Here is a 14,659-nt window from a genome sequence, read left to right as displayed (position 1 = left end):
AACTGACTACTAGATAATGTTAACCAAAAACAAATGTAACACATTTTATGGTTAAATGGATGCTGTTCATACTCATCATCTCAAGAACTCTGATCTTTCGCTGAGCTAGCAAGCTTGGTATAGAGTTTCTTATGAGATGCTTTACTAGCACTTTAAGAATGAAGACGAACTGGAGGAAGAGTCTGTCCGGGTAGCAGCTGGCGGCGGCTGGGCGTGGCTTAGTGCCGTCAGGTGGTGGGAGGCGCTGGAGCATCATTAGCAGCCGCATCTGCAGGTTGCCAGAGGTGAGCTGAATGCACGGAGAGGAGGTAAGGAGCGCTCTGCTGTATCACCCATCGTCACGTGACTGCTCAGACTCCGCACATTCTGCACGGCGTTTAGGACCGAAATAGGACACGGCAGCATCCTGAGTAGTAAATATTAATCATTGTGTGACAGACTGCCTGGCCCACATGATGTTACCTCATTTCATGTATTTTGTATTTACTGCACTGTACTCTCTATCCTGTAGCTTCAACTTGTTTGCTAATGCGTGCTTGTAATGAAGTCGTAGTATCTTCTGTATCTTTCTAAAGCTCATGTGATCCTAGAAGGGTACACACAGTCTAATATTAATAATAATAATATTGACAGCAGTTCGTGGCCTCAAGGTAATGGTGACGCACACATAGGCGGACTGGCCTGGGGGGACAGGGGGCGATTGCCCCCCGGGCCGCCTCCTGCACCTTTCATCAGGGCCGCCAGGATGTTTTCCTACTCTTTTTCATAGAAGCTTCTCTCTCCTCCGGCCCAATGCAGTGCGTGTTGGTGAATCTCGAGGTGCTGCTAGGCAACAGAGGTCCTGCCCCCTGCCTGTAGTAGCAGCCAGCCAGTGAAGAGAGAGCAGAGGTGGCTCTCTAGCGCGTCATTTGAAGTGGCCAGGCTACAGGAGGATTTCAGTGCTGCGTTTCAATCCCAGATTCCCAGCGTCCTGCCCCTTGAAGCTGGACGAGACAGGGCACAGATCACTGCAGCCAGACATCAGCGGCTGACCAGACAATGTTCTTTGTAAGCGGACACCTCTCCTCTTCATTTGTTTGCTTTGTTTTGAACTGGCCAGCTCTGTGTACATGTAACCCTTTCACTGCTGCCTGCTAGTTGTAGCTTTTTGCAGCACTGGCTCTTTGGATGCATATTTATATATTCTTCTAGTTTGACCGCACACTGATATACTGTACTGATGTACTGATATACTATCACTAACACTTACTACTTTACTTAAAGGACTTCCGATGCACAATAAAAAAAAAATCTCTTTTTTAAATCATGCGTCTCCCGGCCGCAAGCAGCAGTCGCAGTCCCTTGCCGCAGCCCTGGTCCTCTTCAGTGTCCCTGCTGGCCGTCCGCAATGATGTCTACCTGCTGGCAGGGTCGGCTCTTCTGCGCCTGAGTCTGCGTCATCTGGCGCATACTGCTCCTGAGCATTAGTTGTGCACACGCCCAGTATGTGCTAGATGATGTGGACACGCAGGCACAGAAGACCAGACCACCTGGCGGGTAGCCATCATTGTGGACGGCCAGCAGGGACATTGAAGAGGACCAGGGCTGCGGCAAGGAACTGTGACTGCTGCTCGGGGCCAAAAGAAGCCCTAGGTGATTAAAAAATAGATTTTTTACTTTGCATTGGAAGTCCTTTAAAAGAAACCTTAAAGTGTACCTGAGTTGTGTACTGGTGTATTTATACTTACCTGGGGCATCCTCCAGCCCCATGAGGTGCTCCCTCGCTGGCCGCTTTGTTGTCTTGTAATATTACACAACCCCCTCCTGGTAATCTAGCCAGTCATGCACTTCTGCACATGCCTGTTTCCCCACCATTCCCTCTCCCTGCTGTCCTTCTTGTTCCTCTCTGATATCCATTCAGCAGCTGTTCCCTCTGAAAATTGCATGTGCCTCCTGAATTGTGCTCCCACAGCCGGGAGCCTTCTGCGTTTGCGAAGTTGCTAAAAATTGGTACTGCACACGCTGCAAACATTTCCAACTATGGAAGTGTGATCAGGGAGGCATGTGGCCATGCCTGGTTCCTCACCCTCTGCAGGGGCATCAGGCTGAGCTGTCCCTGTGCTCCACAGCCCCCCTTAAGAGTAGTACTCACATGTCCTCGATACAATGGCAAATCTCTCTGCTCTCCTCAAGCTGAGAGTAACTATGGTGACTTTCCTGTCACTTAGCCACCAGGTACCATGGTTACTCCCAGCGCGGCCGGTTCCATGATAAGCGTTCTCCTATCTTCCTCACTGGTACCCCCTACTGCTGGATTATATTGGTCACATCATTACGCGACACCGGCATTAGGAGGGAGCAGGCAGAGGAGGACGCTTAGTTATCATGCAGGCACCCAGGAGTAGGTGAGTATACTGCTGCTCTTCCCGCTGCGGGGAGTGGGGAACCAAAGGAGCCACAGTGGGGGGAACACAGGAGCCATGGGGGTGGGGCACAGGGGGAACAAGAGTGACACAGGGAAAAAAAGGAACAAGAGACATGAGGTGACACAGAGGGAGACAAAAGAGACAGAGGGGGACAAAAAAGGCACAGGGGGAATAGGTGACATAGAGGGGGACAGAAGAGGCACAGAAATGAGTGTTCTGACTTAAGAACAGATTTAGATTAAGAACAAACCTACATTCCCTATTTCCTTCATTAACCAAGGACTACCTGTATTTCACAAGCCACTTTATTAGGTACAGTATGTCTTGCTAGTACTGAATATATTCTTTTTTTGCCATCAGAAATGCCTTAATTTTAATTCTATATGGCATTCCTCTGAGATTTTTGGTCCATACTGACATGTCATGCAGTTGACTCCACCCACAGCATGACATGGTCACGCCCATTTTTGTCATCTGTCGTTCCCCCCCCCCTTCAAGGGCCTCTGGGTTGCATTTTCCCCCCAGGCCAAAAGGTCCCAGTCCTCCCCTGGACGCACAGGACCTGTAGATTTGTTGTACTACAGTATAGCACAAAATTACTATCACTGTATTGCAAAGTGCATAAGTAAAGTACCATGAGGAGACAACATGAGCAGCAAAAGTAACAAGACTATATTATGCGAACAAGACACCAAAGCAAAACTTCCAGGCACAGGTGTTTCAGTAGTTGCTTGTGTGTATTCAGTGGTAGAGATTGTTATATTCTGCTTGTACAGTCTGATTAATTGTGGCCAATAAATTACTTTGTGAGGCCTCATTCCCATTGCATTCCGCTCGCGTGTCCGTTCGGGTTGGGAGTTTTTTAAGGGGTTTTTTTTTCCCCGATTTCTGTGCGTTGGACGGTTTTGTTAAGTGCTTATGCAGAGCGATTGCGTTTTTTCACTTCCTGATGTCAGTCAGGAAGTGAACTCTTTGATCCGGAAAAGAATAAATACAATGTATTTATTCTTAAAACCGCTTACGCAATCGCTGCACAAACCGATTTTGCGTTTTTCCTATACCTTCCATTGAGGCGGAATCGCCTCAAAAATGGCCCATGCACCACTTATCTGAGCAAATCGGAAGCAAACTGCTCAGATGTGAACTCTCTCATAAAGAATCATTGCACAAGCGCTTTCAGGTCGATTTTGAAAATCGCCAGCGCTTAAAAAAATCTAAAAAACGCCCCTAGTGTGAACAAGCCCTCACTTGGTTACCTTCTAATGTATGCATAAGCTACTGTGGAGTAATGTGAGGGGCTGTAGAGGTTGCAGCTGCACCTGGGCCCCTGGACTAGAGGGCCCACCTAGATTCGTCCTTCAGCCGCCATAATGCCTATGATTGTCTATGTATACTTAATAGCAGTAATTTGTAAGAAAGGGGAACAGTTTGTTACTATGTGGCTGTCCTGGGGAAGCAGGTTTTGAAACTTTGTATCATTAAGTTATTATATGTACAGTGATGTGGGAGAGGTCCTGTGTAAAAATGCACTCCAGGGCCTAGGGGTGTAACTAGAAATCACTGAGCACCTCTTCAAAACGTTGAAGGGTCCTTCTCTATATTCACACCCCTTTTCCCATCCCCATATATTATATATATATATGGCATATAAGCTATGTGGTCACAATGACCCCCTTGCATAAATAGTTGCTAATTTTTGCTAATCTCATGTTGAATCTTCTATGGGGAGATTAGTACTTCCCCCTACTTTTATTCATTTTAATATTGATTCAGATCCTGTTTGTTGCCTCTGTTTCATCGTCATCAAATTTAAAAAAATATTAGGCCATATCCGATTAACTGTTCTCTTGAGTTTTGTCCAAGGAGATATTTTCAAACCTTTCCAATAAAATACCTTTAAAGCTGCCATGAAACAAGAAATCCCTACAAAATAAGTCTGATATTACTTTATTGTCTACTTTTTAATACTTTTCAGTTGCTAAGTGCTGAAAAACTATTTTTAGATGAAGTGAAAAAGAAAACTCAGGAGTAAAAGTTAAGTGGATAAGGTCCATAGCCTGCTCTTGTACAGTAGTACTGAGTGTGACGGGCCGGGCAGCTGGGCTAGGCATGCTTAGTAAGCCTTGAAGCCCGAAGTTACCGGGAGCTGTAACGGAGGATTCAGGCAGTGGAGGACAGTGACGAGGGAGCGATCAGGCCGAAAGCGGCTGGAGGAAGCTCCAGGTAGTATGAATTATTCCTTTTAATTCATCTCAGGTTGCCTTTAATGCACATGATTCTTACAGTGTTAGTGACCGTTAGTCCCTGGACAAGGCTGGATCTCATTGTTGCATGTAATTTTGTTGTTCATTTGGCCTATGGGTGACAATAGAAAAAGAATCAGATTAACTACTTACAACACAGGGAGAACAGACATACTTACATATTCAGCAGATTTTGCATGATAATGCAAGAACTGGCAGACCAGGAAAGGAATAACAATATCATCAGTAAAAGCCCTGGTTCACCTCCCCAGATTTTTCATTGATAGTAAAGGTGAATAGGAGATGATGCCATTACCCACACATAGATCTATGCACAAAGTATGGAGCAAACAGTAGAGTTGGAGTTTCTCCCTCTGCACAGAACCATTACCAAACCCCACCCACCTCCTCCCTCTGCTCCTCCATGTGGACAAGGAAAGCTCTGTGATTGTAGGAAATGATTGGTTGGCGCCGCCTCCCAAATCCTCCCTGACTGCCTCATAAGGGTAATGATATTATAATAAATTCAACTCAATTATGAATTTAACAGCACATGTATTACATAGACCTACTTGTTTAGGCCCGGTTCACACTGCACGCAGCAGAGGCATAAATGGCGCAGTAAGCTTATTCACTCAAGATGCACTGGTCATGGGCGTCCGCAGAAAATTTTCCAGGGGGGGGCAAAAAGTGGGGAGCAAAAAGCGGGGCGAATCCTGGCTGGTGCAAAAAATGGAGCTACGTCATGCGGCGCGCGTAGTGTGGTCATGAACCAGAATGTGGGTGTGGTCGTGGGTGGAGACAAGTTTACATGAACTAAGCAATGGTGGGACATTAGATTAGGACAGTGGTGGCGAACCTTTTGGAGGTCGAGTGTCCAAACTGCAAAGTCACTTTACTATCACAAAGTGCCAACAGCAATTTAAACTAAATACAAACGTTTTAACTCATACATGAACATTATGGAAAATTAAGTTGAAAATAAACTGTGAAGGTAAACAATTTCATCCATCGTACTCCTGAAAAAATTTATTCATTTTTTTAGAACCTCCCAGTTTCATTTTCTGTTTTAAAAAACGGAAAAAGTAGGTTTAATGCTATTGTCTCATATGATGATGATTCAGCTTTTTCCATAGTCTCGCAGTTAGCAATCATGTGACCCCCAACAAGACAAATTCAGCAATCATGAGCCCCCCCCCCCCCCCCCCATCAAGACAAATTCAGCAATCATGAGGCCCCCAACATGACCAACTCAGCAATCATGAGGCCCCCAACAAGACAAATTCAGCAATCATGAGGCCCCCAACAAGACAAATTCAGCAATCATGAGGCCCCCAACAAGACAAATTCAGCAATCTTGAGGCCCCCAACAAATCATGAGGCCCCCAACAAGACAAAGTCAGTAACCATGAGGCCCGCAACAAGACAAATTCAGCAGTCATGAGGCACATAAATAGACAGCTTTTCACATAAATAGGCAGAATGCCCCCTTAATATGTAGACACCTCTCACCTGGCAGCAGTTCCCCAAAATACACTCAATCTGACAGCAGTGGTTCCCCAAAAATAGGTAGCCCTAGGTCTATAGGTGTCCCCAGAATAGGTGGCCAGGGGTAGAGATGTCCCCAGAACAGGTAGCCAGGGGTATATGTGCCCAGTATATGTAGGCAGGGGTATATGTGCCCAGTATATGTAGGCAGGGGTATATGTGCCCAGTATATGTAGGCAGGGGTATATGTGCCCAGTATATGTAGGCAGGGGTATATGTCCCCAGTATATGTAGGCAGGGGTATATGTCCCCAGTATATGTAGGCAGGGGTATATGTCCCAGTATATGTAGGCAGGGGTATATGTCCCAGTATATGTAGGCAGGGGTATATGTCCCAGTATATGTAGCCAGGGGGATACGTCCCAGTATATGTAGCCAGGGGGATATGTCCCAGTATAAGTAGGCAGGGGTATATGTCCCAGTATATGTAGGCAGGGGTATATGTCCCAGTATATGTAGGCAGGGGTATATGTCCCAGTATATGTAGGCAGGGGTATTTGTCCCAGTATATGTAGGCAGGGGTATATGTCCCAGTATATGTAGGCAGGGGTATATGTCCCAGTATATGTAGGCAGGGGTATTTGTCCCAGTATATGTAGGCAGGGGTATATGTCCCAGTATATGTAGGCAGGGGTATATGTCCCAGTATATGTAGCCAGGGGGATATGTCCCAGTATATGTAGGCAGGGGGTATATGTCCCAGTATATGTAGGCAGGGGTATATGTCCCAGTATATGTAGCCAGGGGTATATGTCCCAGTATATGTAGGCAGGGGTAAATGTCCCAGTATATGTAGGCAGGGGTAAATGTCCCAGTATATGTAGGCAGGTGTATATGTCCCAGTATATGTAGGCAGGTGTATATGTCCCAGTATATGTAGGCAGGGGTATATGTCCCAGTATGTGTAGGCAGGTGTATATGTCCCAGTATATGTAGGCAGGGGTGTATGTCCCAGTATATGTAGCCAGGGGTATATGTCCCAGTATATGTAGGCAGGTGTATATGTCCCAGTATATGTAGGCAGGGGTATATATCCCAGTATATGTAGGCAGGGGTATATGTCCCAGTATATGTAGGCAGGTGTATATGTCCCAGTATATGTAGGCAGGTGTATATGTCCCAGTATATGTAGGCAGGGTTATATGTCCCAGTATATGTAGGCAGGGTTATATGTCCCAGTATATGTAGGCAGGTGTATATGTCCCAGTATATGTAGGCAGGTGTATATGTCCCAGTATATGTAGGCAGGGGTATATGTCCCAGTATATGTAGGCAGGGGTATATGCCCCAGTATATGTAGCCAGGGGGATATGTCCCCAGAAAAAGTGGCCATGTCTGCGTGCAGGAGGAGGGGAGCAGCGGAGAGAAGAGGGAGAGCTATGGGCACTCACCTTAGGGGGCTCTCCCTCCCTCTCTCGCTGTTCCCCCCTGGAGTCCGGAATGAAGTGTGCAGCGGCTGGCAGCGGGCGGAACTTACCTCCTCTCGTCGCACGCGCCGGATGGATTAGCCGCTACTCTGGCCTGATCCAGACCAGAGTGTGGCGTCCAGAACTTCCGGCGCAGGAGCGAGAGGAGGTAAGTTCTGCCCGCTGCCAGCCGCTGCACAGTGCACACTTCATTCCGGAGGGGACAGCGAGGGAGAGAGAGCCCCCTAAGGTGAGGGAAGGCGGGGGGAGACGTCCGCCCTTCCCCACTGTGCCCATAGCTTTCTCTCTTCTCTGCGCTGTTCCCTCCTGCTGGCTGCACGGGCACGCGGCCAGGGGGGGGGCAGCGGGCGGCCAGGCTCGGGCAGATGCCCGGTTTTGCCATATGTGCGGACGCCCATGGCACTGGTGTATCTCACATACCTGCTATTTTGCATCCCCTGCGTTTTGCATTCCATGCTTTTGCTGGACTCTGATCTGCTTTTGACTGAACGGTGGCTGCCAGCAATGGCGGAACTGAATCCATCGGACAGTTGAGTCTGAACCTTACATGCGGCGATCAGCCTAGGTGGAACGGATACCATTTATTGCGTCTGAGTTGCGGCATGATCGCCATGGTGATGGTTTCAGAAAAATGCAGCAGGTCGAAACTTTACATTTGTGGTCCAGTCCATGCGCCTTGGGTTCGCGCTCCGATTGACAGTGTGAATGCATCCTATTAATAAAAAGATGTGTTCACCGTCTAAATTTGCGTTTTCCTGCGTTGAAGAAAAGTCTGTTTTTTTTTTTTTACTGCAAAGCTCTTCTGTAGGGCCGGTTTCAACTCCATGGGCACTTGCAGAGATGCGAGTATACACCCCAATCCCTGTAGCAATGCCATGTTACATGCCAGAAAACTGCAGCATGCCATCCAGAATCGCACTGGAAAGTGATTTGAATGGCATACTGATGTCTGAATAGACAGCGTTTCCCCGTCCAGCTTGCGCAAGGAGATGCTGCATATTGGCTATAGTGGAAACGGGCCCTTAAGGCTTGTTCACACTATGGGCTCGATTCACAAAAGCGTGCTAACTTAGTTAGCACACCTAAAAGCTTAGGGCGTGCTAACTACAGTGCTAAGTAGGTAGCACGCTCACAACTTTTACTTAACGCGCGCAAAGGTTAGCGCCGCGCGTCGCGTGCGGAACGTCGCATCGCAATGTGATCAAAATGGTGCATCAGGTGCTCCTATAACATCAGACCGGGTGTGCCCAAAACATCGCACGGTGCGATGTTATAGGCGCACCTGATGCACCGTTTTGGTCGCATCCCGATGCGACAAACAGCGCGCACGGCGCAGTGCTAAACTTTGTGCGGGCTAACTTAAAGCTCTTTAGGCGTGCTAAGGGCCTTAGTACGCTTTTGTGAATTGAGCCCTATGAGCGTTTGCATATTTGTTTTAAGTGCTTTCGACTTTAGAAATCGCCCTAAAAGCGCTTGTGCAATGATTCCCTATGAGAGTGTGCACATATGAGAGGTTCAATTCCGATGCACATTGAAAAGCGCTGCCTGTACCATATTTTTGAGCGCTTTGGCTCGATGGAAGGTATAGGGAAATTGCAAAGCGCTTTAATAAGCGCTTTGTATAGCGATTTTCCTAACTCTTCTATGAATAAATACATTGTATTTATTCATTTCCGGGTGAAAGAGTTCACTTCCTGACGAAAAACAATTGTTCTGCAAAAGCACTTAGAAAGCGCAGGGAAAGGCGATTACAAAAATATCGCTGGCGATTTATAATTTGAACATAGCCTTAGAGTACTGTTTGAAAAAGGTGCTCTTAAAATGTTCACACTACGGCTCCACACTTGTGCCCCTGCAGAGCGGATCCGTTTAAAACGGATCAGTTTTTGTAGACAAAATCTTTTTCCTCTCCATTTTGAGAGAAAATCGTTATTTTTTGCAGGGACGTTTCCAGTCCCTGGAAACGTCCCCAGCCCTTGCCGTGAGTGGGGGAGGGGGGCGCCATGCTGAAGGGGAGAGCAGGCAGGAAGGGAGCAGCGGTGGGGAGGAGAGTCGGTCCCCTCCCTCCCTCACCTGGGTCTCCCCTTCTCCGCTCCCCCTCCAGCTAGTTTCAATCATTTAAAGGAACCAGAGACAAACTAAAGAAAAGATTTTATAGAAACCTGGGGCTTCCTCCAACCCTATACGCACGGATCTCTCCCACGCCGCCCTCCACCGCTGCCAGCAACTATGAGAACCGGCTCCCATCACTGACGACATCGGAGCCAGCTACGCAGGAGAAGTGCGCCCTCTACGTATCTCTCCAGCGGCTGCTGGAGAGATACGCAAAGAGCGCACTCCTACGCTAGACTGGCTCCGTCTGACGGAAGAGCGGGGAGCCGGTTCTCAGCCGGGCAGCTGAGGACGGTGCGTTAAAGCGATCCGTGCGTATGGGGGCTGGAGGAACCCCCAGGTATGTATAAAATCTTTTTTTTTAGTTTGTCTCTGGTTCTCTTTAAACATTGTATTAAATCAATATAAAGTAGCAGGCGGCGAGCGGGGAACTTACTTCCTTGCGACCACCGCTCGCCGCGTCACTTACTGTAATGCCGTCCAATGAACATCAGAGGACGGCATTACAGGAAGTGAAGTGGCAGCGGTGGGACGCAAGGAAGTAAGTTCCCCACTCGCCGCCTGCTATATTATATTGATTTTACACAATTTTTAAATGATTGAAACTAGCTGGAGGGGTAGCGGGGACGGTAGACCCAAGTGAGGGAGTGGGGGGGGGGCATCCCCGCCGACCGCTGCTTACCCCGTCCTGCCTGCTATCACCCTCCGTCATGGCGGCCCCCATGGCTCGGCGGATCGGTAAAAAACAGCCTTATCAGCCGGCCGACAGACTGTACACACGCGGAAACTGTCGTCAGAACGTAGCTTGTGTCAGTCTGACGTGTGAACGCACCTTTAGTCTGTTGGATGATAATCAGGTATGTGTACGCATGCAAACAACTTCATGAGCAACTGATAACAGGCAGTTTGATCAATCCAATTGTTGGATCTAAGTTGGTCTGATATCATGCAGTTAGTGCATTTGTACAAGTTGTTTGAAAGACCTGTACTTGTTTTGAATGTGTAGTCCATCAGTACTCTTTAATGTGTAGTCCATCAGTATGTTAATTGAGTTGGTTGTTTAGGCGTGTGTACGTACAGGCGATGTGGTTCGTCTGGTTGGTCATGTGGTTGTGCTTTTTATGCTAGACTGAAAGTTTGTATTAACATTCTAAACTCCTACTTCTTGGGAGTCTAAATCTGAAGAGCAACCAGTCTAGCAATGAGAAGAAAATATATGAAATGTTTATTCTTAACACTACACATATGAGACATTCCATGAATGGGGATATGTATATTCTTAATAGTAAGGAGATTTATATATGCCTGTCTCCATTCAATTACACATTCTTTCTATCTTTACTCTACCCAGCTTACACAAGCTTGGTAAACACTAAGGCTACTTTCCCACCAAGACGTTGCGTTTTAGGGGACGTTATGGTCACATAACGTGCCCCTAACGCAACGCATGGTGGTGTTGAAGTTGGACGTCAGATTGAGCTGCGCTATGCAGCTCTCAAAGCAGCTGCTCCAGGTTAGTGATAGGAAGTTTTTATGGATTTGGATCATTTGAATCGGATCATTGAAAAGATCCGGATCTTTGAACCGAATCATTTGAATCATTTTACTAGGGAAGCAGACTGGGTGAAATGACTAGCAGGACAGGACTTTCCCTGCACTGTACATTCTGTATGTTCCTGTTTCTTCCAGACAGACATCCACTGTGAACCGAATCTTTCATTGTGGTGATCCGGATGATTCGACTCAAAAAAGATCCAGATCAAATGAACGATTCGTTCATGATCCGGCCAACACTACGAGTCCCACCAGGAGTCAACACAGTGCAGTGAATATTAATTAGCCATGTGGCTGGCCGCGGATGAGGAGGGGAGACCTCCTCCAACATTACTGAGCATGTGCAAACAGTCTAACGTGGCTTAGCCCAGTATAACGTACAACATGCAGCACTTTGTTTAAACGTGCTGCGTTACTGTGTAACGCAACGTGTGCACTGTGAACAGCACATTGATTTTAAAGTGATGTGAGTTAGGCTGCGTTACTGGCTGCTGTAACGTGGGACTTTAACGTCCAACTGTGAAACCAGCCTAAGGGTACTTTTCCACTGGCTGCGATCTGATTCAAAAAGCGGATTGCAGCCGTTTTTTGTAATCGCTAGAGCACCACGATAACATGTAAATCGCAGTGCTTATTTTCCTCTATGGCGCTTTGATCAGGATTCGTTTTTTGCTGAAACGTGATCGCCATCCAGCGCGATTCTCATCACGATCGCGTTACATTCCTGACGGTACAGCAGGCCGCGGACAGTGGAAAAAGGAGCTTGCGTGATCGCAAGCGCAGGTGATTTGCGCTTGCGATCGTGATTGCTAGTGGAAAAGGGCCTTAGCTTGTACGTTCTATTCAATCGTTGTGTATGCATTCAGATAAGCATTCTGCATCAGCTGACTGTCTACTACAGGGCTGTGGAGTCGGTACAACAATACAATCATCCGACTCCTGACTCAGACTCCTCAGTTTATGAAACCACCGACTCTGACTCCAGGTACCCAAAATTGCTCCAACTCCTCGACTCCGACTCCACAGCCCTGGTCTACTAGCTAAAAACGGTACTGTCTTTCCTTGTTTCAGTGACTCAGCATTAGAATGAAATAAAATATCTATTATTCATAGCTATAATCATCATTTATGTATAATATTTAAATCAGAATACACTTATTAATCACTATGACGAATTATACAGTCCTGCAAGCTTTACAGTATATTCTATATGTAAGAAAAATGATTATATCTGTTTTTATTCGGGGGGCGTGGCCAACTAATGCCGGAGTAAGACGCACACTGCAGAGCTCCCGGCGGCTATAGAAGAAATCCCTGCTATAGAGCCACAAATACTGGTCCCCAGTCGCACACTATGCCTGGGGGGTCCCGGGCCACCAGAAGCAGTAAGAAGAAGCAACAAAAAGACGACATCCAGAGCCAGGATATCCAAAAATACCTCCGGGATATGAACGCAGACCCTGCCATGCTATCTAAGATGGCGCAGACATCCGCGGGGAACAATGGAGCAAGAGCGGACGAGAACACGCCGCCAAAATCTACACCACCGAAATCTTCCAAAGGGTCGGTGGCATCTTCGCAATCGACCTCACCGGTAAGCTTACCCGAAGAGGGAGTCCCTTCACCATCCTACCATGTAGAGGGAGAGCGGGAGGCGGCAGGGCCTAGCCAGCGCCAGACTATGAGGGCCGTGGCGGATTTGAGAACACAAATAAATAACCTACCCACGAAAACGGACCTGGAGTCCTTTGCTAGCCGCATTAAGCAGTCCTTCAGGAGGGAGATAGACGAAATCCACAGAGATATCACCGCCATCGGCCACCGGGTGGTTAACCTGGAGGAAAGACATGATGGCGCAGACACTAAGATGGCGGCCATGCAGGACAAGATCACCAGACAAGATAAACAGATCGAGGCGCTAATCTCCCAGCTAGACGACCAGGAGAACCGCTTCCGCAGGCAGAATGTAAGAATTAAGGGACTCCCGGAAGCCACCAGATCCGAGGACCTTAGAGCTACCGTTACGGATATCTTTAATATGATCCTGGAAAGACCTGCTCAGACCCCCATGGACATAGAGAGAGTTCATAGAGCTCTAACTGCCAAGAAGCCGGACATTAACCGCCCGAGGGATGTCATTTTTCGCCTATTAAGGTTCACTGACGTGGAACAGTTACTGCGCACCATGAGAGATAGAGACTTTCTCGAATTTGACGGGGCGCGTATTACACTATACCCGGACCTCTCATGGCGTACACTCCTCCAACGCAGGTCAGTGAAACCCCTGCTAACAGCCATCAAGAAGAAAGGAGGGATATACAAATGGGGGTACCCCTTTGCATTGGTAGCTACAGTAGACGGAGTAAATGCAACCCTGCACACTAAGGACGACCTGAAAAAGTTTATAGATGACCTGGATCTCCCCTCTACAGACTTTACTGACTGGAGAATCCCACAAGAAACAACTTTGCTTCCAGAAAGAGAAAGATGGCAAACTAAGGAATCCAGAAGAAAGAGAGGGCCCCCGTCTTCATCTCATGAGGGATCACCAGCATAGGTGCTGAGCAAAGGTTATGTACTATTTGTTTTTTTACTGCTTATTCTTCTTTACTGCTTATTCTTCTTCACTACGTGCTTTTTCTTAACAAGCTTCTGAGGTAATCTGGTTCTGGGACTCCTCAGAGATTTGCAGACTTGAGTACTTTGTGGATCTTTCTGTACGCAGGGCTAAAGCCTGTCACAGGGCTCACAGCTCAAACAAGCCTATAAGTAACTCACCATATCTTGCCTGAGGAACTTTTCCGAAGAATACAGGGATTGACTTAAAGATGTATGGTGCCCCCCCTGGGAGGGCCCACACAAAATTCTCAGCCAGTCCGGGGGAGACGCTGCAATAGTGTCCTGAATGTCGTTTTCACTCTGGAAAATGACCCCCAATAGGGATCCCATTAACAGGGGAAACTTTGCTGTAGATACACATAACAGCCAAAACTTTGTTAGAGGTTTGCTAAGCCTATTCCTAGGCTTGTTGTTTTTGATTATGTTCTGTTTGTTAATGTTTCTTTATTACAGGTATCGCAGATCCTCTCTGGTAATTTTACTGAAATGTTGGCCCTGAACAAACTAAGAGTTTTGACATATAATGTCCGTGGCCTGTGTTCCCCGTGTAAGAGGGGGAGATTGTGGACGGAAATTAAACGTCTTCAGCCTCAAATCCTCTTTCTACAGGAAACATATTTCAAAGATGGATGTATTCCACGACTCCCAAAACATAGATTCTCCCAATGGTTTTTCAGCAACTCCCCTATTAAGAGAGCAAAAGGAGTAGTGATTGCTATAGCTAGGGAGATGCCACTACAGGTGCTGGCAA

General features: G+C 47.2%; 1 protein-coding gene across 5 annotated transcripts in view; it reads left to right on the top strand.

Annotated features, from left to right (window-relative positions):
• The first annotated feature begins 237 nt into the window (after positions 1–237).
• The window catches only part of ABCB9 (ATP binding cassette subfamily B member 9), a 66,573-nt gene continuing 52,151 nt past the window's right edge, over positions 238–14,659 (top strand). For 2 of the 5 annotated variants that reach the window (XM_068244274.1, XM_068244236.1), the window contains exon 1: positions 267–413. The gene's annotated coding sequence lies outside the window, so the exon portion shown is untranslated. Of the gene's footprint in view, positions 414–924; positions 1,048–14,659 lie in introns of those variants that run through there. The other 3 variants (XM_068244257.1, XM_068244266.1, XM_068244247.1) reach the window with 3 other exon arrangements.

This window comes from Hyperolius riggenbachi, chromosome 1 (assembly GCF_040937935.1).
Source record: "Hyperolius riggenbachi isolate aHypRig1 chromosome 1, aHypRig1.pri, whole genome shotgun sequence".
In the NCBI taxonomy this organism is placed as follows: Eukaryota; Metazoa; Chordata; class Amphibia; order Anura; family Hyperoliidae; genus Hyperolius; species Hyperolius riggenbachi.
The sequence above is the reverse complement of the archived record's forward strand: the minus strand, read 5'-3'. Positions and strand labels throughout refer to the sequence as shown.